This window comes from Eschscholzia californica, unplaced genomic scaffold, assembly GCF_041429995.1.
Source record: "Eschscholzia californica isolate CP2 unplaced genomic scaffold, dmEscCali1.0.p SCAF_2, whole genome shotgun sequence".
Lineage (NCBI taxonomy): Eukaryota > Viridiplantae > Streptophyta > Magnoliopsida > Ranunculales > Papaveraceae > Eschscholzia > Eschscholzia californica.
The window spans coordinates 29,241,851-29,263,793 of NW_028238309.1; the positions used below are offsets into that span (position 1 = coordinate 29,241,851).

The 21,943-nt window shown below is 36.2% G+C and overlaps 2 pseudogenes across 1 annotated transcript; both read right to left on the bottom strand.

The window, feature by feature from the left end:
- Positions 1-5,923: 5,923 nt before the first annotated feature.
- Positions 5,924-6,525, bottom strand: LOC147557292 (serine decarboxylase pseudogene; annotated as a pseudogene).
- A 333-nt stretch (positions 6,526-6,858) lies between these two features.
- LOC147557293 (serine decarboxylase-like) lies at positions 6,859-19,680 on the bottom strand (annotated as a pseudogene). The gene is made up of 4 exons (XR_015234133.1): positions 19,568-19,680; positions 7,782-7,958; positions 7,308-7,503; positions 6,859-7,206 (listed from the first exon to the last, which is right to left on the bottom strand). The product of XR_015234133.1 is annotated as a serine decarboxylase-like (transcript).
- Between the last annotated feature and the right edge of the window lie 2,263 nt (positions 19,681-21,943).

Sequence of the window (21,943 nt, forward strand, 5' to 3'; positions counted from 1 at the left end):
TAGGTAGGAGTGCCTGAAGATAGTGAATCAGATCCTAAACCCTCCTCCTTATCAACCAACATCCCTAGGGGAGAGCCTGAGAAGACCCTTGAGCCTGAAAACCCACCTGTGGAACCTGAGTCCTATGTCCCTAGAAGAAATCTCAGTTTGAGGAGATAATGGAATTGTTCAAACAAGTTAGTATTAATATTCCATTACTAGATGCGATTAAACAAGTCCCAGCTTACGCTAAATTCCTTAAAGATCTATGTACTAGGAAGCGTCAGATGAATGTGCATAAGAAAGTCTTCTTGACTGAGAAGGTGAGTTCAATCATCCAACATAACCTACCACCTAAGTAGAAAGATCCAGGAAGTCCTACACTACCTTGCACCATAGGAGACCATAAGATAGAACGAGCTTTGTTAGATCTAGGTGCTAGTGTCAATCTTCTTCCATATTCTGTGTACCTACAGTTAGGTTTAGGAGAAATCAAAGCCACATCTGTAGTTCTTCAATTGGCAGATCAGTCCGTTAGGCGACCCCGTGGTGTAGTAGAAGATTGCTGATAAAAGTTAGTGAATTCATCTTCCTTGTGGATTTCATCATCCTAGCTACTGAACCAGTTCATGATACCCAAAGTCAAATTCCTGTCATTTTAGGACGTCCATTCTTAGCCACCTCCAATGCCGTAATATACTGTGGGAGTGGACTTTTGAGATTGTCTTTTGGAAACATGACTGTAGAGATGAATATCTTCAATGTTGTACTTCATCCTGATGATATTAACGATTTCGATGAGTTAAATTTGATAGAGATGTTAGCTCAGGATTCTTTACCTAAAACCCTAACTAATGATCCTTTGGAAACATTGTTGGCTCATTTTGGCTTAGACTTTAATGAGGATGAAAGTATCAATGAGGTGAATGCTTTACTGGATTCCACCCCATTACTGGATACAGATAAGTGGAAAGCTAAAATTGAACCCCTCATATCGTCAGAGCCAATGGATCTACCAACATCATAGATATCTCCACTATCCGTCAAAGCTAAAATTCTATTTAGGCCTGTGAGATATGTTTATGGGACATTCCCAATGTTATATCACACTCCCACTAGTTATATCATCCGATTAAATACCCATTCTTATGTGTAACCCGATGTAGGATCCGATCGAAGTTAGCCATGAATTACTTCGTAATTCGACGATCGTAGTTGGTTTCTAGCTAAACGCTACGACCCCTAAATCAATCGGACTTGATGATCTTCTTCATCAATTGTCCTAGCCGACATATTGCTCGCATTGCCATCTGGGTCGAAAGACATCTCCTTCAACTCCTTCACTTATATATATATATATATATATATATATATATATATATATATGTGTGTGTGTGTGTATGTGTGTGTGTGTATATATATACATGTGTGTGTAAACATTTACATACAAGTGTGTGTAAACATTTATATACATGTGTGTATATGTGTACATCTATTATGTGTGTAATTAAATGTGCTCAAGTGACATATAATTAAATAGACAACAAACGATTTTTTTTTTGGGTCTCAACAACTATATGACACATTTATGACAAAGTAAATTTTGCGGGTGTAATAGTACTACATGGTGATGTGCCATGTGAGTTGGTATGATCCACTCCTTTTGTAGTTCAACCGTTATATAAAGGAGTGAAGCCCTCACTCCCTCACTTGTGTTGTGAGGACTTGGAGCAACTTGTGAGGATTTGGAGCAACTTGTGGAGGGATTTTGCTTGCTTTGGATATTTAAGGTAAGGTTTTTGGTTTTTACCTTTGTTCTTCATATTCTTTGCTTGTTTTTCCCATATTTTCATATGTTCTTCCCATGCTTTCCATATTTTTTTCCTTTGCACGGTTTTAGCAAGATTTTGATGCTTGAATCTTTATGAAATAATATATTTGTTGAAATCCATGTTTTGCTATTTATGGAATATGGGCCTTGAATTTGCTTAAAGTAGTCTAGATGGCTAAGTGTCGGCTCGTTCCTTAGGTATTATGGCAGTATTAGATGCCTAGCTATTTAAAGTTTAGCAGGACTTTAGTTATCCTAGAGAGACCAAATATAGTCTAGCTGGACTAAGTGTTGGCTCAATCCATATAGCGGGACTTTAATTGCCCTATAGAGACCAAATATAGTCTAGCTGGACTAAGTGTTGGCTCAGTCCATTTAGAGGGACTTTAATTGTCCTAAAGAGACAAAATATAGTCTAGCTGGACTAAGTGTTGGCCAAACCATTTAGCGGGACTTTAGTTGCCCTAGAGAAACCAAATATAGTCTAGCTGGACTAAGTGTTGGCTCAATCCATTCGAGCTAGCGGGACTTATTTGTCCTAGAGAGATCAAATATAGTCTAGCTGGACTAAGTGTTGGCTCAATCCATTCGAGCTAGCAGGACTTATTTGTCCTAGAGAGACCAAATATAGTCTGGTTAGACTAAGTATTGGTTCGCTCGCGAGTCATACGTGCAAACATTTGTTGGATTTGTTTCAGACAAAAGTTTGTAGGCCTCGACATTAGGTGGGAAACAATTGGTCCCCCTTCGATGACGTTTACTTTTATGACGAAGGTTATTCTTGAAGTCTTTCCAACCCGGAGGCAATTTTTCAATTATTGCTCGGACTTGAAAGGCTTCATTTGTTACCAATGTTTCGGCCATTAATTCCTAGAGAGTTATTTGGAATTCTTGATCTTGGGTTATGACTGGTTTAGAGTCAACCATTTTAAAGTCCAGAAACCTTCCAACGATAAATTTCTTCACTCCTGCAGTTTCGGCTTTATATTTATTGTGTAGTGTGTTCCATAATTCCTTTGCATTATCAATCACACAATACACATTATAAAGGCCATCATCCGACGAATTCAAAATATAATTTTTACATGAAAAATACTATGCTTCCAGGCTTCTATGGCCAAGTATATTGGATATCTCCATCTTCTCGAAGGACCGGTTTGTCTTCAGTCAGATATTTTGCCAACCCTAGAGTGGTTAGACAAGACATCATCTTTTGTGCTTATCACTTAAAATCGATGCCCTTAAACTTCTCTTGTTTTTCGACAAAGGCAGGACCAACACTTTTCATTGTGGCTTCACCAGTTGTTGCCATCTCTATTTCTGTCTCACACAGAAACTTAATTCTCTATACCGATGTAAATTCAATTGTCTTAAGATTGTTGGTTTCGGTGTACCGATTCAACAAGTTGACTCAGCGAGTCTATAACCGAATCACTGGTGAAACTGGTTACTATGATAAGCCTAAAATAGGTTTATTCCTCAAGTGTAGGGATCAAGTTATAGTAAAGTTTGTAAATCGGGAATTTGTTCTAAGGGACAAGTAATTTTATCTAAATCTTAAATTAAAACTCCTTTCCTTGATTTGATTGGTTTTGAAAATAATAAAACAATGACAAACTAAATAGGAAGGGAGTAAGATGAGAAAGAAATTTAGGATTTAGAATCCACCATATTAGTTCACTTTTTAACTCATATAATTAATCAACTAAGCCTCTATCTTTATAACTCAAAATTTAATATAATGAACTATATAAATTTCGGGAGGTATTTTTGATAAAAGCATTTCATATTCATGTAATAAAGACATTAAAGTACAATCAAAAGGTTTAATTAATCAAATCACATATCTTAAAGAGATCCATAATACGTTTCATCATAAACCCTAAATAAAGATTAGCTACTCATGGAATCTAAAGTAATATTCATTGAAATTCTAAAGTAAATGGAATTACAAAAGATAATGAAAAGAAATCACCAAATGGGATTTAGATCCATAGCTCTTTGTGCCTCCATGTTGATGTCCAATATTAGCTCCAAATGTTTCCAAGAATATTACCCAAAACTACAAATAATAGCTTTTTAGTTGAGAAGATAGAAGAGAAATGTAGAAGAGAAATAGATCAAGAGATTTTAAAGAAGAGATGAAGAAATTAGAAAAGAAGAAAGAGATTGGAAAGGAAGATAAGAAAAGAAATTGGAAAGAAATTATGGTGAAATGGGTAGTAAAAGAAAAGAATGGAAGCTAGGGTTTTAAGTGATAAGGATGAAAAGGGTAAAAATGGAAAGGTTTTATTACTTTATCTCCAAGAAATAGATAAACATTGGCTAAGGAATCAACTAGTACAATTGAGGGCAAATCTGGAATTTCTGGTGGAAGTTGTGGTGAAAAGATGGCCACTTGTCAATTAGTTATAGGCTGAAAATTAAGGAAGGACAAAAGGAGGGGCTAGAAGGTAATTTCGGAGGGCTTAAAAGTAGAGCAGAAAGGACCATGCGAATTCTGTCCGTTGGGCATTTGGGATGGAACTTCAATGTTCAGCGGGTATACCGAATACTGATGCTCCATGATTAAGGACGTGCCACGTCACCTTGTTGTGTCCCACCAGCCAGAATGGTGACCGAAATGATCCCACCAGCCACATTATTTGACTTCAGCTTTGCCTTTGCATATTTCACTCATCCGGACTCCGAATTGACTTTCGTTTTCTCCTACGGACTCGTATTGGACTCTAATTTCTAACCATGCACTGACCTTGACCAAATTACCAGAATGTCCTTGACTCCAAATGACAAAAATACCCTTCATGCATCTTTTTCTCATTTTTAACCGTTTTCACACTTAACTCTGCAAAAGCCACCTAATCAAGAAAACCAACAATTTTATTATAATAAAGACTCAAAACGAACTAACTCGGTTAAATTAAACGACTCAGATGGGACATTTTCATTACCCATCAGTTATCCAGAACAAATGATTCGTAGTCGAATCTCACTATCGATTTAAGATTGGAAAGAGGAATTGTATTCCTTCTTTGTTTACCGATTTAGTACTTAAAAGTCAACAAACTTCTGATTTTAAAAAATCAGAATGTCTTTGATTAAGAAATCAAATAGACTAAAAAGAAAAAGAAAAATCAGAATATTAGAAGAAGAAGATTTTTAATCAAGGTGAGGTATTCCTTTTTTCTTAAGACAATTGACGTCCTGTATAGTATTAAACAATTACCAGCGTTTGTCTCCTAGGATACAACGACTACTTTTCGATTCAATGGTACTTCGAATCAGAAAGTAGTCGAACTTGAAAGTATACTAACCTCTGACTTAATGCGAATTGATCGAACTTCCTTCTTATGAAACTCCTTGAATACTCTATCAAATGGTTTTCTTAAACTCTCTAAAATGAACTTCTAATAATGCTTGATGCTCTGGAAAAGACGGACTGAAATTTGGAGTTCATTTGGGTCCTATAAATAGGTTTCAAATAGACACATGCATTTGGCACACTTCCGTTGGTTAAGGGACTCATCTATTGAGAAAGTAAAGCGACGGGTCACTTCTTTAGCAACAGATCCTGTCTGTTGAGATTTGAACCGTTAGATCTTGCTCAAAAGCTCGGGAGGAACACCCTCCGTTAAATCTTCTTAGGCGCGTCCAAAATTGCCAACCAGCTTAATCTTGGTGGCCGTTAGATGGAGTTCGGGAGATGTCCCACCCCATGCCCGACACAGGCTTAACGCCATCCGTTGGATCTACGCGGACTCAACAAGCGTCGTTAGATCTGAACCAGCGCTCCTTGCGCAAATGGCCCTCAAACCAACATTTCCTTATTGCCGTTTGGTCCCTAACTTAACCATTTTCCGTCCAAACTTCAAACTTGAATATCTCATTCATTCGGAATCGGATTTGAGTGATTCTTGGCTCTAAACTTAAGAGCTCGACGAGACGAATGCAATGGTTTGCTTCGTTTCTGAGTTTGACGACTTGAACCGATCTGAAATCGGCTCCAATTCCAACACGTTTCTCAACCAATTCGTTCAAGAAATCATCTAGTTTCTCAATATTGACACTCGGCATAACAACAATATGAGCAATGTTTCCTTGACAAGCTGGTTGTCAACGACGAATGAACTCTTCATCTTCTGGTCTTTCGAACACAACAGTACTGCTAAGCTCGTTAAGCATTGCTCTGACTCCTTCAGCTTGAAGACGATCTTTCAAATAGTGAGCATTTCTAAGACATTTTTGGACTTCTTTTTGGAACCCTCGATATCCTTTTCGGTTTAGTGTGTACCAAAGGAAGATTGGAGCATGACCATTTGGACTTCCCATGATTGTGGCGTCTCGAGAAGCTAGGTATTCGACATTTCTTGAGAGAACATTGATGTGAGATAATCTTGTTAATTGAACACCGCATTGCAGTGGACAACTGACAAACTTGTGACCTGAGACACTTACACTGCCAATTGGCTTCTTGAATGAAACTTTAGGTGCCTGTTCATTAGAAAGAACAATATAAGCAAGACGAAAACAGGATAGAAGTTAAGGACATATCAAGCTTTAAAAGAACATGAAACAAAAAAACAAACATTTCTATAAACTAACTTGCCGTACGTAAAGTTATGATTCGAATCCAGAAATCCCGTGCACCAGTTATAAAATTTTGTTAAGCTAACAAGCAATCCATAAGGTTTACGATCCGAATCCACAAATCCCATGCACCAGTTATAAAAAACATGTTTCCAGGATTCTTTTATGATTGCGAAAAAATTGTCTTCGCGGCACATCTAAACTTTGTTTGTCAGGGTCACAGAGCTTGTGGATTCTAGATACATGTCGAAAGAAGCAAAGATCGTTGCTCCTTGGTTATCTACTACAGACGGGGTTAAACTACTAGTTAAGATCAAACTTTAAATATCATAATCAGATTTCTCAATCACAAAATTGGGTTTGTTGCTAATAATAACTGTTATGACGAAGAACTGGCAAACAAAAAAAGCACTAATGAAAGTAAACACCCACAAAGAACAAGAGGTATACGTGGTCCGGTTGGTGAGACGAGTACCATGGCTCAATGGCGCCATGATTTTCACTATGTATGAAGAACACGATTACAGAGATTTTTCAAAGATATCAGTATTTGTAGCTAACTTAAACCCTCTAGCACTCCGCCTCCATGACTCTCACCCAAAAACTGAGAAAACAGGAAACCCGCTTAGATTGATAACCACCCCTGATAAGATCAGGGAAAACATGAGCAAACGAGTTGAGAAATCGCATCATGAGCCCAAAGAGAGCCCCATCACAATGAATGTAGAACCTATCTTTTGAGAAATCGCATTGCTTAAGTGTTTCAATAACAAGATCAAGATCATCAACTGCTCCTTTAACAGTTGTTCCTGCACAAGTTTAATAACATTAGGTTGAGCACCAGTAGTAGCCTTCTATCTATTCTTTCCCATGGAAGCAAGATGGGAGTTAAACAGTAATACCGTCATACCTATGTTGACATTAATGATGGCTGGCTTGTTCTTGTTAAGAAGTAGTTTGGCTTTGAAATCTACACAATCGATTTCCCCGGAGAGAACAAAGTATCAAGTTTTACACATCCCGTTCTGTACATTCGTGCAGCTTTAAAGACAGAATAATGTGAATCTCGTGATGCATATAAAACTCCATCTGGATGAACTTCTCTCCTATACAGCCAGATTTACATTCCACATCAATGTATGAAACGATAATGAAAAAATCACATCATTGAAAGAAGAAAATTATATTGTGCATAAATGGTGTGCTCGACTTATGTCTCAGTGTTGATCAAATAACTCTTGTGCTAAGTCACTAAGTTACTACCTTCTGGGATATGCATACAGGAAAAATGAACTCTCTTACTGCTGTCTTTTCAAGCACTGATCAGGCATAGCGACACATTAAAATTGTTGTTAGGAAAATAAGAGTCAGCAATGGTACTAACCCAACCAGGATACCATGAAGATTACCTTCTGTTCCACAATTCGTAATGTAACCCCAATATTCATTTTTCTCTATTTCCCATAGACGAGCTAACCAATCTAAGACACCAACTTCAAACCGTCTTGAATGGACACATATCTGAATATTTGAAAATTTGCAGCCAAGTCGAGAAGAAAATCTACTAAGATGTCATGAACATTATCCTAAATTGTATTAAAAAAAATTATCCTAAATCTTTCAAGTGCAAACTAAATTGCCAATTCCGGTTAAAGCAGTAAACCAATGAACAATTGCGACATAGACTACAACTTAGGTGAACTTTTACACCTGAGTTCTGATAAAGCTTTCAGTGTCTGAGACCAACAGATGGACCGGGACAAACGGATCGTGATCCCTTAAATTTCAACTCCAAATAAAAAGCATCTAGTTTACATCTGTATAAAGAGATGCAGGGTTATACGAAGTAAAATTCTAACGAAAATCAAGCAATTCAGACAAAATTAACGGACTTATTTCATAATCACTGCTTTTTTTCTCCCACATCAACAAACAAAACAATTACATGGCCAAAATGCATGGTTATTTCTTGCCATCAAACTAATTTTTTATCTAATTACTCAGTTCGACAAACCCATTTACATACGAGAGTTCAAACTTAATTTCATGTGGAACAATAAAATGAATCGTAAGCTGGTCGCCCAAGGAACGTTTTGTCGTCCATTACATCCTCTACTAGTGGAGAGAATTGCTATTTAAAAACCAATAAGTTACCTCCCAGCTTTGGGTGAAATAGTAATATAAATGCAGATACCTGATTAGCTTCGTGACATGGGGTCTCTGTAATAAAATAGACATTATGCGAGAAGCTTGTGCTTGTTTGAGGGGACCATCGACAATGATTGAAATTTTCGTCTACACTAAGAATATATTAGTTAGAGTCATCCTTGTAGAAGGATCTAGTTATCATAATGCAATATACTGAACATTGTTTAACAGTTAGAGTTGCAAAATTGAACAATTCACGCGATTCTAGTAGATTATTACCCATCTCGACCATGTTGTTTTTCTCTTACAAAACACGGTGAAAAAAGAATTTCCAATTCAAACTTTCGAAGTTTTGATGCAAACCTCTTATTGAAGAGTTGAGAATAGATATCTGAAGATATATCATGCCCTTTATTTTTAACAAGGAAATGAACTCAAGATATGACAAACATACCCAAAATTACCTACACAAGAAGTCTCACCTTTCTGGCCATGGAAAATCAGAGCACTCTCCTTGTCAGATGTGAGATGAACTCTTCGATTTTATTAAAATTTCCATCTACGAAAGCTGAAAACAAAATGACTCTAGTACAGGAAGCTTTGCAGCCTTGTCAATTCTTTTGAACTTTTCAAGTGCAAACTAAATTGGCTTAATCCTGTTTAAGCATCAGTACCGTCAATTGTATAATCCTTGCCGAAATCCATTTCGTAGGCATCACAACCTACAAATGTATAGGCTTTCCCGAAAATATATATGGAACAATGTGGTATACCACGTTAAATTTTCATTTCTTAGGTATCAAAACCGACAAATGTTTTATTCCTTCCCAAAAAAAAAAACAGATGGAACAATGTGGTATACCACATAAAAGCTCCATTTCTTAGGCATCACAACAAACAAATGTATAATCCTTCTCGAAATAATTGATGGAATAATGTGGTATTCCACATTAAAGTTCCATTTCTTAGGCATCACAACCGACAAATGTGTAATCCTTCGCAAAAGTATTGATAGAACAATGTGATATACCACATTTAAGATCCATTTCTTAGGCATCACAACCGACAAATGTATTATCCTTCTCAAAATATTGATTAAATATATATTCCTTCCTGAAAATATTGATGGAACAATGTCGTATACCACATTAAGGTTTCATTTCTCAAGCATCACAACCAACAAACGAATAATCTTTCTCTCGTTTTTTGAAGGAACAATGTGGTATACCACATTAAAGTTTCAATTCTTAAGCATCACAACGGACAAATGTATAATTCTCCTTCGAATAATAATGGAACAATATACCATATAACACATTAAAGTTTCTTAAGCATCACTTCGGATAAATGTATAATCCTTTCCACTATAATGAAGAAGGTCCAATAGCGTAAATAAGAAAAAAATATCAATTATTGGGTAAAACAAGACGTATACACAATGTCTTAAGCAACAATACGCAGGGTTGTGGAATCCTTCCGTTAATTATTGGTGCAGAAATAGAATATATGTACTTGCATAAGGTAATATCGAAAACTTCTATAATATAATGATATAACAAGTAAGAGGAAGAAGACAAGAAGTGAGAGAAATGAGAGAAATGAGAGAAGAAAGGCCATGCCGACATGATTTTCTCCCGCCATTAAGAATAAAACAAAATTTTGCTTCATTACCTAAAAAGAAATCAATACATCTCAAGGTCCAAATTTTGTTTCGATGTCATTATCTCAATTTAGAAACACGAGACAACAATAAAATCGAAATAAATTCTATGGTAGTTTATTCATGCCTTTTATACTACAGTCCAATTTCTTCTCTAATATAAGAGATTAATTGTTTCATGAATACCAAAAATTGATTTCCCATGCCTGGGAGAACTTGATTCAGTGAATCCTTCTTGAAGACTAATACAAAAAAAATGGATAAGCTCGCTGACTCTCCATTATAGAAGAGATATTAGGCGCTAAGCTTCTCCTTGTCTGGAATGATCATTGTAAATGATTGAAGCGAAAATTGTATTTGCAAATCAGATCAGTTGAGCAACGAAACTAATCTCCAGTTCTATTCCGATTTCAAGATGCAAATCCCTCACAGATGTTCTTGTAAAACTATTGTACAAATTGGTTCTCTTCAGATTCCTCAAATGTTTTTAACTACTGAAATTAACAAGCACATGGATACACTATATATAGCACCATGTAGACAAATACAACTTACACCGTGATGTTGTCGGTACGGTATCTCACTTATATAATAGCCCATGCAGTTATTAATAGAAGAATATGACCAATGAAAAGCTTGACTTGAAACCCAAAATACTAATATATATAGCACATACATTTGAAAAAACAAGGGCATGCACCATATAGCCCACAATATTATGTTCCACTAGATAACTTGCAAAACCATACCCTCGGCCTCAAACACTATGTTGGGTGTGAACCCTAACATAATAAGTACAAATCTAAATAATAACTAATAAGAAACCATCTTTCACAACCAAAAATAGAAAAAATGGACTTAACATCTCTTTAAGATAAGTCTACTGCAGACTTTCAATTAATCAATATGGATTTTTCGGTTCCCACCTAGAAGTATCTTCAAGTCGTACGAAACAAACTCTTGTTAAACCCGTGATCGAGAGAGATGTATTCGTGACCAAGAGGTTTTTACAAAGTAAAATTGTGAAATAAATCAAGCAATCCAGAGACAATTAGCTAACCTTTGTTTAAATTATCTCTTGTCATCAAAAATGATTTTTGCTTGAGTAACTGTAAGCAGAATCGACCTACACTTCAAGGTATTGGTTTTTTCCCACTTTCAACACACTCAAGAGCATTAAAACCAATCATATAAAAATTATCCACGAAGTCATAAGACAGAATTGCACCTTAAAAATCAATAAACTGAAGTCCCACTTCTGTTTATAGTTTGGTTTCCTTGTTACTTCTCGAAGACGTGAAAGAAATTTAAGCAAATACCTGGATAAGCTACGAATCCTAGGTGTCTTAGTATTACAAGAGATATTTGGCGATAAACTTGTGTTGGTCTGAAGGGACGATTATAAACTATTGAAGTATGTGGGTGAATAAATTATTCAGCTAACACTGTTCAGGTCCAGGTATCTTAAAGCATAATATGAGCATTCTTCAACAATAAGAGCAACTATAATTGAACTACAGACACTCAGACAGTATCAGTAGAATGAGTCAGTTTATTCTTCCTATTGTGAATAATGCTAGCTCTGACTTCTAACTCCCATACTTTATTAATCAAATATGGAAACTGATTAGTAGAAAAGGAAACTTGCAATCCCTTTCGAAAAATCTCCTGACGATCTCAGGCAATGGCATGAATTAAGAAAACAAAGATTAAACAAGATCCCATGGTTACAAAATACTTGGCCGGAGTATTTGATGAATGACGGATGACTATTAATATTATTTTACTAGTAGAGATAATTTATTAAGATGCGAGCTCAACTGTAAATCCTATAATGTTGATATAATTTATATAGGAAGATAACTTGTGAGGTATTAAAACATTTTCAAAGTTTCATGTCTTAAGCATCACTATCGACAAACGTATAATCCTTCTTCGACTATTGATGGATAAATATGGCGTACAATATCATAGTTCCATTTCTTAAGCATCGCTTAAGACAAGTGTATAATACTTCCCTCGATTATTGATGAAACAATATGATATATCACATTAAAGTTGAATTTCTTAAGCATCATCCTCGACAAAAATATCATCTTTCTAAAAAAATATATATAATCTTTCCCTCGATTGTTCATGGAACAATATGGTATCCAACATTCCTATTCTTAAGTATCCCCACCCACAAGTGTATAATCCTTCCCTCGATTATTGATTGTAACATATGGTATACACATTAAAGTTCCATTTCTTGAGGATTATATTCGGACAAATGTATAATACTTGCGACAAAATAGATGGAACAATGTGGTATACCACATTAAAGTTCAATTCCTTAGGCATCACAACCGACAAATATATGATCCTTCCCTCGATTATTGACCTAAATATATAGTATACCACATTAAAGTTCCATTTCTCAAGCATGACAACCGACAAATGTATAATCCTTCCTGAAAATATTGATGGAAGTTTATCATATACCACATTAACGTTCCACTTTTCAAGTATCACAACTGACAAATGTATAATCTTTCCTGAAAAGATTGATAGAACAATGCGGTATACCACATTAAAGTTCCATTTCTTAGGCATCACAACCCACAAATGTATAATCCTTCCCTCAATTATTGATGAAAATATATGGTATACCACATTAAATTCCATTTTGGAAGGATCGCAACCGGCAAATGTATAATCCTTCTCTCGAATATCGATGGAACAAAGTGGTCTACCACATTAAAGTTCCATATCTTAGGCATCACAACTGACAAATGTAAAATCCTTCCCGAGAATATTTTTGGAACAATGGGGTATGCCACATCAAAGTTCAACTTCTTACGCTTTGCAGTCGGCAAAAATATAATTTTCTAGAAAATATCGATGGAACAATATATACCACATTTAAAGTTCCACTTTCTTAGGCATCACAACCGACATGAATAATCCTTCCCGGAAATATTGATGGAACAATGTGGATACCACATTATAGTTCCATTTTGTAGGCATCACAACCGACAAATGTATGAGCTTTCACGAAAATATTTTTGGAACAATGTGGTATACCACAGGTTCATTTTTTAGGTATCAAAATTGAGTACCAACAAATGTGTAAGCCTTTCAAAAAATACAGATGGAACAATGTAGTATACCACATTAAAATTCAATTTCTTAGGAACCACGAACGACAAATGTATACTCCTTCCCCAAAATATGATGGAATATTGTGGTATACCACATTAAAGTACTATTTTTTAGGTATCTAAACCGACAAATTTTTATTCCTCCCCAAAAATACAAAATGTAACTATGTGGTATACCACAATAAAATTCAATTTCTTAGGCATCACAACTGGCAAATGTGTAATCCTTGTCGAAAATATTAACAGAACAAGGTGATGTAACACATTTAAGATCCAATTCTTAGGCATCCACAACCGACAAATGTATAATCCTTCTAGAAAATATTGATTGAACAATGTGGTATACCACATTAAACTTCCATTTCTTAGGCATAACCAACAAATGTATATTCCTTCCCGAAAATATTGATGGAACAATGTGGTTTACCATGTAGACAAATAATACTTACACCGTGATGCTACCGGTATGGTATCTCACTGATGTAAAATTGTGAAATAAACCAAGCAATCCAGAAAAAAATTAACTAACCTTTGTTTTGATTATCTCTTGCCATCAATATTGATTTTTGCTTGAGTACCTGCAAGCAGAATCCACCAACACCTCGAGGGACTGGTTTGGTCCCACTCTAAAAACACTCAAGAGCATTAAAACCAATCATATAAAAGTTATCTAATGAGTCTTTTATAGTCCACTACATTTTATGTCATAGGAGAGAATTGCACCTTGAAAATCAATAAACTGAAGTCCCACTTCTGTTTATACTTGATTTCTTGGTTACTTCTGAAAGACGTGAGAGCAAATACCTGGATAAGCTACGAATCCTATGTGTCTCCGTATTAGTAGAGATATTTTGTCGATAAACTTGTGTTGGTCTGAAGGGACTATAATAAACGATTGAAGTATGTGGGTGAATAAAATGTTCTACAAACACTGTTCAGATCCAGGTATGTTGAGGAAAAATATGAGCATTCTTCAACAATAAGAGCAATTATAATTGAACTATACACAGTATCAGTAGAATGAGTCAGTTTATTCTTCCTATTGTGAATAAAACTAGAATGATTAAGGTGTATGGAAACTTATCAGTAGAAAACTTGCAACCTCTTTCCATAAATCTCCAGATGGGGTGTCTTTGGCAATAACTCATGGTTATAAAATTCTCAGCAAGAGTATTTTATGAATGCGGAATGACTATCGAGATTATTTTACTACATGAGATAACTGATTAAGATGCGATCTCATTTGTAAATCCTATTATGTTAATATAATTTATATAGGAAGAGAACTCGTGAAGTATTAAAACATTTTCAAAAAAGGCCTGCACATTTAAGCATTTGAACTGATAAAGATGCGAGCCCAGCTGTAAATCTTATCGATCTATGCAAATATCAAAAAACCATCTAGGTTCTCATTGTTAAAAGTTAGATGATTTCTCATAAAAAGTAACTAATCAATTACGATATAAGACATTCCAACTATGAAACTTGAAAACACAGATCCGGATATTTGAAAATTTGCAGCCAAGTCGAGAAGAAAATCTACAAAGATGTCATGAAAATTATCCAAAATTGTATTAAAAAAAATTATCCTAAATCTTTCAAATGCAAACTAAATTTCCAATTCCGGTTGAAGCAGTAAACCAATGAATAACTGCAACAGAGACTACAACTTAGGTGAACTTTCACACTTGAGTTCTGATAAAGCTTTCGGTGTCTGAGACCAACAAATGGACCGGGATAAACGGATCGTGATCCCTTAAATTTCAACTCCAAATAAAAAGAATCAGTTTACATCCATATAAAGAGATGCAGGGTTATACGAAGTAAAATTCTAATGAAAATCAAGCAATTCAGACAAAATTAACGGACCTTATTTCGTTATCACTGCTTTTTTTCTCCCACATCAACAATCAAGACAATTACATGGCCAAAATGCATTGTTATTTCTTGCCATCAAACTAACTTTTTATCTAATTACTCGTACGACAGACCCATTTACATACGAGAGTTCAAAATTAATTTCATGTGAAACTATAAAATGAATCGTAAACTGATCGACCAAGGAACGTTTTGTAGTCCATTACATTCTCTAGGGTGGAGAGAATTGCTCTTTAAAAACCAATAAGTGACCTCCCAGCTTTTTGGGTGAAACAATAATATAAATGCAAATACCTGATTAGCTTTGTGACATAGGGGCCTCCGTAATAAAATAGACATTATGCGAGAAGCTTGTGCTTGGTTGAGGGGATCATCCACAATGATTGAAGTTGTCGTCTGCACTAAGAATATATTAGTTAGAGTCATCCTTGTATAAGGATCTAGTTATTATAATGCAACATACTGGACATTGTTTAACAGTTCAGAGTTACAAAATTGAACAATTCACGATTTTAGTAGATTATTATCCATCTCGACCAGTCTTTTTTTTTTTAACACGTCCGAATAAATCTTTAGTGAGAAAGAAAAAGAATACAAAGGAATTGGAAAGAGGTTGTGAGGAACATGTTACGACACAATCTCCTTCCAGTTCAGGATGAAATCCAAAAAAATGGAACTGCTAGCTCAAGGCAGGGTCCTAGACCAATGAAACAGAAATCTTGGAACATCTTCGATTTCAATCCTAGTGGGCCTAGCAGACTCCTTAAAGGTACAGGAATTCCTAAACTTCCAAATAGACCACACAATTGAATTAGGAATAAGATTCCACAGCTCTCGACCAGTTCGTTATTCTCTTACGAAACACGGCGAAAATGAGTTCTCAATTCTAACTTTCGAACTTTTGATGCAAACCTCTAAATGGAGGGTCTAGAGTAGATATCTGATGATATAACATGCCCTTTAGTTTTAACTAGGAAAAGAACTCAAGATATGACAAACATACCCAAAATTACCTACACAAGAAGTCGCACCTTTCTGGCCATGGAAAATCAGAGCTTGCAGCTCTCCTTGTCAGATGTGAGATGAACTCTTCGATTTTATTAAATTTTCCATCTACGAAAGCTGAAAACAAACTGACTCTAGTACTGGAATCTTTGAAGCATTGTCAATTCTTTTGTCTACAGACAAATGTCTCGAAATGTCTTAAAATGTCTATAAAGACATTTTGTCTACAGACAAATGTCTCGAAATGTCTTAAAATGTCTCGAAATGTCTACGAGACATTTTGTCCACGAATGTCCTCCACGAAATGTCTCGAAATGTCTACACGACATTTTGTCTACGAGACATTTAGTGATAAATTGAAACTGGGACCTTCATAGTTTTGGAATTTTGTCAACACTATCAACCACTTGGACAACCATTTAGTTGGTGTATCAAGAATGATGTATCTTCTTTCAACAAAAAATAAGGAATGAGTATCTTCGAGTTTCAACTCAAAGCATCCCAACCTGGTCCAATATAAGAATCTAGAGTTAGGGCATCAATTGGTATCCAATGCCACTGTAAGCATTTGCTTTCCATTTATTGGAGTTTTTGAAGGCACCTCTTACATATGTGTTATTGGAGGAGCCTCCCGGTTAGAAGCCCCATGATTTTTAGAAAAAGTTTAAAAGCGTCAAAGAGGTGCTCTCGTTGTCTTGTTTGACTCAAAATCGGTGGATTCGAACGGATTTGGGTCTAAAATCGATTTGAGTACACTGATTCCAAAAGGAATTTTTCATTATCTTAAGTTTCGAATCGCCAAAATTTTAAAAGCATAAATTTTATTTTTCCCTAGTTCGATTCTCTGGGCAATAATTTTTTTAGGCCTTATAAATTAAGGTGAGCTCTAAAGCCTCTGTTTGTCTCTCTAAACTCGTCTCTAAATTAGAGTTTTTGATGAAATTGGTTAGTTTTAAAAATCGAAAGTTTTTATTTGAATTTGGTTGAAGTCGGTGAGTCTTAACTATGGTGAACTTTAAATTTGGTTGTTTTGGTGAAGTCTTTGTCGAAAAGGTTGTACGATAAGTTTGAATCGATTCGATAAAAACAATTAGTGTGATCGAACCGATTTTAGTTCACAAAATTGATTGAACTCCACCACCACTGCTAAATACAGTTAAAATTGGTAGATTTTGACCAAATTTCCTTAAAAAAATCAGCTCAAATTCACTAATTTAGAGAGCGCGGGTGAACGAAACGGTCAAAATAAATTTACCACACTCAAATGAGTCACCAGGCGGGTCTGACATTAATGTGAGGAGCCTCTAAAACATCCCTACCATTTATGCCATTTTACTTGGAAGAATCTATTAAAACGCAAAGTTTTTGCTGACTGGGACAAGTCGAAAGACAAATCCGGTCGTTCGTTGTATTTTTCTACAAATCTAAATCACTAGATCTATTACCTCCCTACAAAAATGAAGATTTGTTAACCCACTCAATGAGAGAATGTCAACAACATGACAAATCTAGACCCTCAAAATCCCACCTCATCTTTTTAATCTACACCGTCAACGATGTTTGAACGGCCATTTAAATAGGCCGCGGCTTTGAGGAATAAAGAAAAATCTTTAGGGAATAAAGACTCCGTCAACTATGATTGATTTAGGGGTCATATTTATTTTTTGATCCAAAAACTAACTAATTTGTCTCTTGCCCCTTAACCTTCATCTTCCTCAAAAGTCAAACCTCATCCCATCACAAATCCCGGCCACCACCTTCATCTCTCACCTTCTTTCTCTTTCTCTCTCTCCCTTCTTCTTCTCTCTTCCCCCCATTTTTCTTTATTTATCTCTGTAAAGCATATTCCTTCAACTCAGATCGGAGCTGAAGAAGATGACAGAGGGAACCATTTCATCTTTTCCCTTAATGGAGGACGAAGGAGTTTCTTCTTCGTCATTGCTGCAACAGGGAGGAAAGTAGACAAAATAGACATTTCCAACTATACAAGATACACACCGAGATTCATTATCAATCAATACCAGATTTAATTTTAATCTAGACCGAAATACAGTAGCGACTGTTCTGCCACCTCGTACGAAAACTACTATAACTATTCGCTCGGAACTCCAATTAACTCACCGTTTGAACCACTAGACAAACAGACCTTTCCAACCATATATGTTAGACACCGAGATTCATTATCAATATATACCAGATTTAATTTTAATCTAGACCAAAATACAGTAGGCATTGTTCTGACACCTCGTACGAAAACTACTATAATTCCTCACTCGGAACTCCAATTAATTCACCGTTTGAACCACTAGAAAGTAGACAAACATGCAGTTCCAGCCATATAAGATACACACCGAGATTCATCATCAATCAATACCAAATTCAATTTTAATCTACACCGAAAAATTATCCCCTATAGATGTTTTATGGAATTCAAGATAGAACTAATATCTAAATCATTCAATCAGTCTTTATAGAACTTATGTGATTAACAATACTAAACCTATGATGTAATAAATTGAAAAGCCTACAAAAGAATTAGGAGATATTAAATCTACCCCTTTTTGCCTTAGATGACATCAAGACCACAATCATGCCTCTTTCTCTCTTTAAAGAACTCCATCTCTACCTCTTTTCTTCTTTATTCATTCTTCCTTTACTAAGGAGTGGCTTGTTGAAGATTAAGAAGATATACCAACTATATTATAAACAATACATGGATTTCTTCAATTTGTTCATCAAAATCTTCTCCAAAGAATACCATTTCTCTTTCTCTCTCTAAGTTTTGTTCTAGATCTACAAAAAAGAGCTCTACACCCTTTTTATATAATCACCTCAAGCAACTCTATTTTTCCTTCTAACCCACTTCTATTTTATGATACTCAAGCCCACACAAACTTACTCTTTATATTAGGCCAAAACCCAAATTGGCCTGTAGTTTTGTTATTTCCACCTAATTTGATATAAATAAGAAAATAGGGGTGTTACAAAGAATGCATAAAATGAATGAACTATACTAAGTATGACCTATCGACACTATAGAGTTCATTGAGACGTTTCACCGAACACCTGAAATATATACAATCCAACCAACCAACTTCCCATAAACTTTATTTTAAATTTCAGAGTCTTCATAAGATGACAAACCGTATAACAAACCCAATAAAATGAATTTATAACTCAAACTGTCTCCATTCAAATGGAATATGGCAAACTTCGGGTAACCATCTCTATTCTAATTCATTCCGAAAACTAATCCCTATATGGAATTCGAGCAGTAAAATAATTCGGCGGCAACCCGTCTAGCTCCTACTTGCTTGCTTCAAACCATAGATGAACCTTTGAAGCTTGCAAACTTTTCCAACATTTTTGGATTCCTCAAAACCTTCAGGTTGTGTCATGTACACATCCTCTTCCAGATTCCCATTCAGGAAGGCGATTTTGACATCCATTTGCCATATCTCATAATCATAATGAGCTGCAATTTCTAGAATAATCCTGATGGATTTAAGCATTGCAACCGGGGAAAAGGTTTCTTTATAGTCTATTCCTTGGACTTGTTTGTAACCTTTTGCCACGAGTCTAGCATTGAAAACGCTCACGTTTCCATCCTTGTCTGTTTTCATCTTGAAAATCCATTTTAAACCAATGGGTTCTACTCTATCAGGCAAATCAACCAAGTTCCAAACTTGATTTTCAGACATGGATTCCATTTCGGATTTCATGGCTTCCAGCCATTTTTCGGAGTCTGGGCTCGTTAGAGCTTCTTCGTAGGTGTTGGGTTCATTATCTTCTATCAACAAGATATCTTGTCGTTGAGATAATTCAATTAGCCTTACAGACCTACGTGGGGCTTGAACAACAGGTGAGACACTCTCAACTCCTTGAGGGTTCTCTTGCGAATCCAAGTCGCTTTGCGCAGGAGGATATCCGAGATCTACCATCTCTTCCTCCGTTTCCTTTTCTATTGGCTCAGAATAGTTAGGAATCGCGACTTCTGACACCGGTACAACAGTGTCAGTTTGTTGCTCATAACGAATTTCTTCGATTTCTATATTTCTCCCACTTGTCTTCTTGGAAAGAAACTTTTTTTCAAGGAAGACACCATCACGAGCAATGATGTGACACGAAAATGTCACATTTGAAGAGCCTAACTTAGACTAATTAGTCCTTCTCGAGTGTTATCAATAATATTTTATGCGTTTTTCATGTTAGGTACTTATTTTGGAGTTAAGCGTGTGCTTTGGAATAAAAGGAGCGAATTATCACTATCAGTTCATGTGCCGAAAATGAGAGAAAAAGACTTCAAGAAAATCAAATGACAAGTATAGTCAATGACGAGTCCAACGGTGAAAACGGTATTCAATTCGGAGTTCGAACGGGGAAGATATGAAAGAAAGAAGTCCGAGGGTATTCAAGTCCTTTGTGAGAATTTGAAGATGTAGAGACAAGGATGGAGGCACTCTCTTGGTTTCTAAATCAAAACCCAAGAGCCCAAGGAAGAATGACAAGGAAGAATTATATGAGCACCCTCTCTTTATGGATCCAAGTCAACAAAGTCTAAAGAAATTGACTAAGTCTTGACCTAAGGTTTGAGTAGTAAACACAAGTTAGAGTTTACTATTCATCATCTTCTAGCTTGGGAAGGAAGGGAGAGAGAAGGAGGCTAGGGGTTTTTAGGGTTTGTTCTTGAGTTTGAAAGCTTGAGAGAGAGAGAAAAAAAGAGAGCAAGAAGGAGGATCCGGCCAGCACACTAGGTCGGCCTAGCTGTTGCTCGGGCTGCAACACGAGCAGCAGCTCGGGAGCAGCAGCCAGCAGCTCGGGAAGATTCAAGGAGCACGGGACAGCAGGCCGGAACAACAGCAGGCCGAGCTTATGGAAGCTTCCAGTCCGTGCAGATCAGCTCGGGCAGCAGCAACAGATCGGGACAGAGCAGATCCGGCACTAGGGACGCGTCTGCAGAAGCTTCTTGGCACGGGTCTGCTCATGGGACGCGGATGGCAGCACGGTATAACTCGGGCCTGAAGCCTTTAGCCTGGATCTAAGTGTTTTGGCCGGATTTTGAGCATCCTTTGGCCGGACTTATATGAGTTTTCCGGCAACCTTCTTGGTTCGAAACCTTAGGGCTTTTGCTCCCCATCATCTTGGCTAGCTTCCCATGTAGTTTGATTTGATTTTGGACAAGAAATTTCTAGAGAGAGAAAGCTAGGGTTAGCTTTAATGGAGGTTGAGTTCTAAATGGAGAAGATGATGGTGGTCGTTATGGGGAACCCAAAAAATTGCTAAGGGGAGATCGGCTGCAACTAAAAACTCATATTTTCCGACGATCTTAGCCTCGAGCCACATCGAAAAAGGGGGATTCTCTAATCATTTTCTTTCCATTTCTTATTCAATCACCATATTTAGCTAACTTTAGTGTGTCGATTATATGAGATGAAATGTGATGAATTCGTGATTATGTTTAATATGATTTGATGTTTTGATTATAAATTGATGTTCATTTATTTCGATTATCGTTTTGATCGTATTTTCATGTGTCTTGTCAAGCACTTCTTATAGTTAATAGACGAAACGAAGTATTCGATATCGATCGTAGTCTAAGTCATAATTTCATGTGTTTTGTCATGCACTTCACATAGTTAGGCGACTAGACAACACTTTCGTTGACTCGGGATCAACCGATTTAGACGTTTGTTTGACTAAGTATGATCTCCG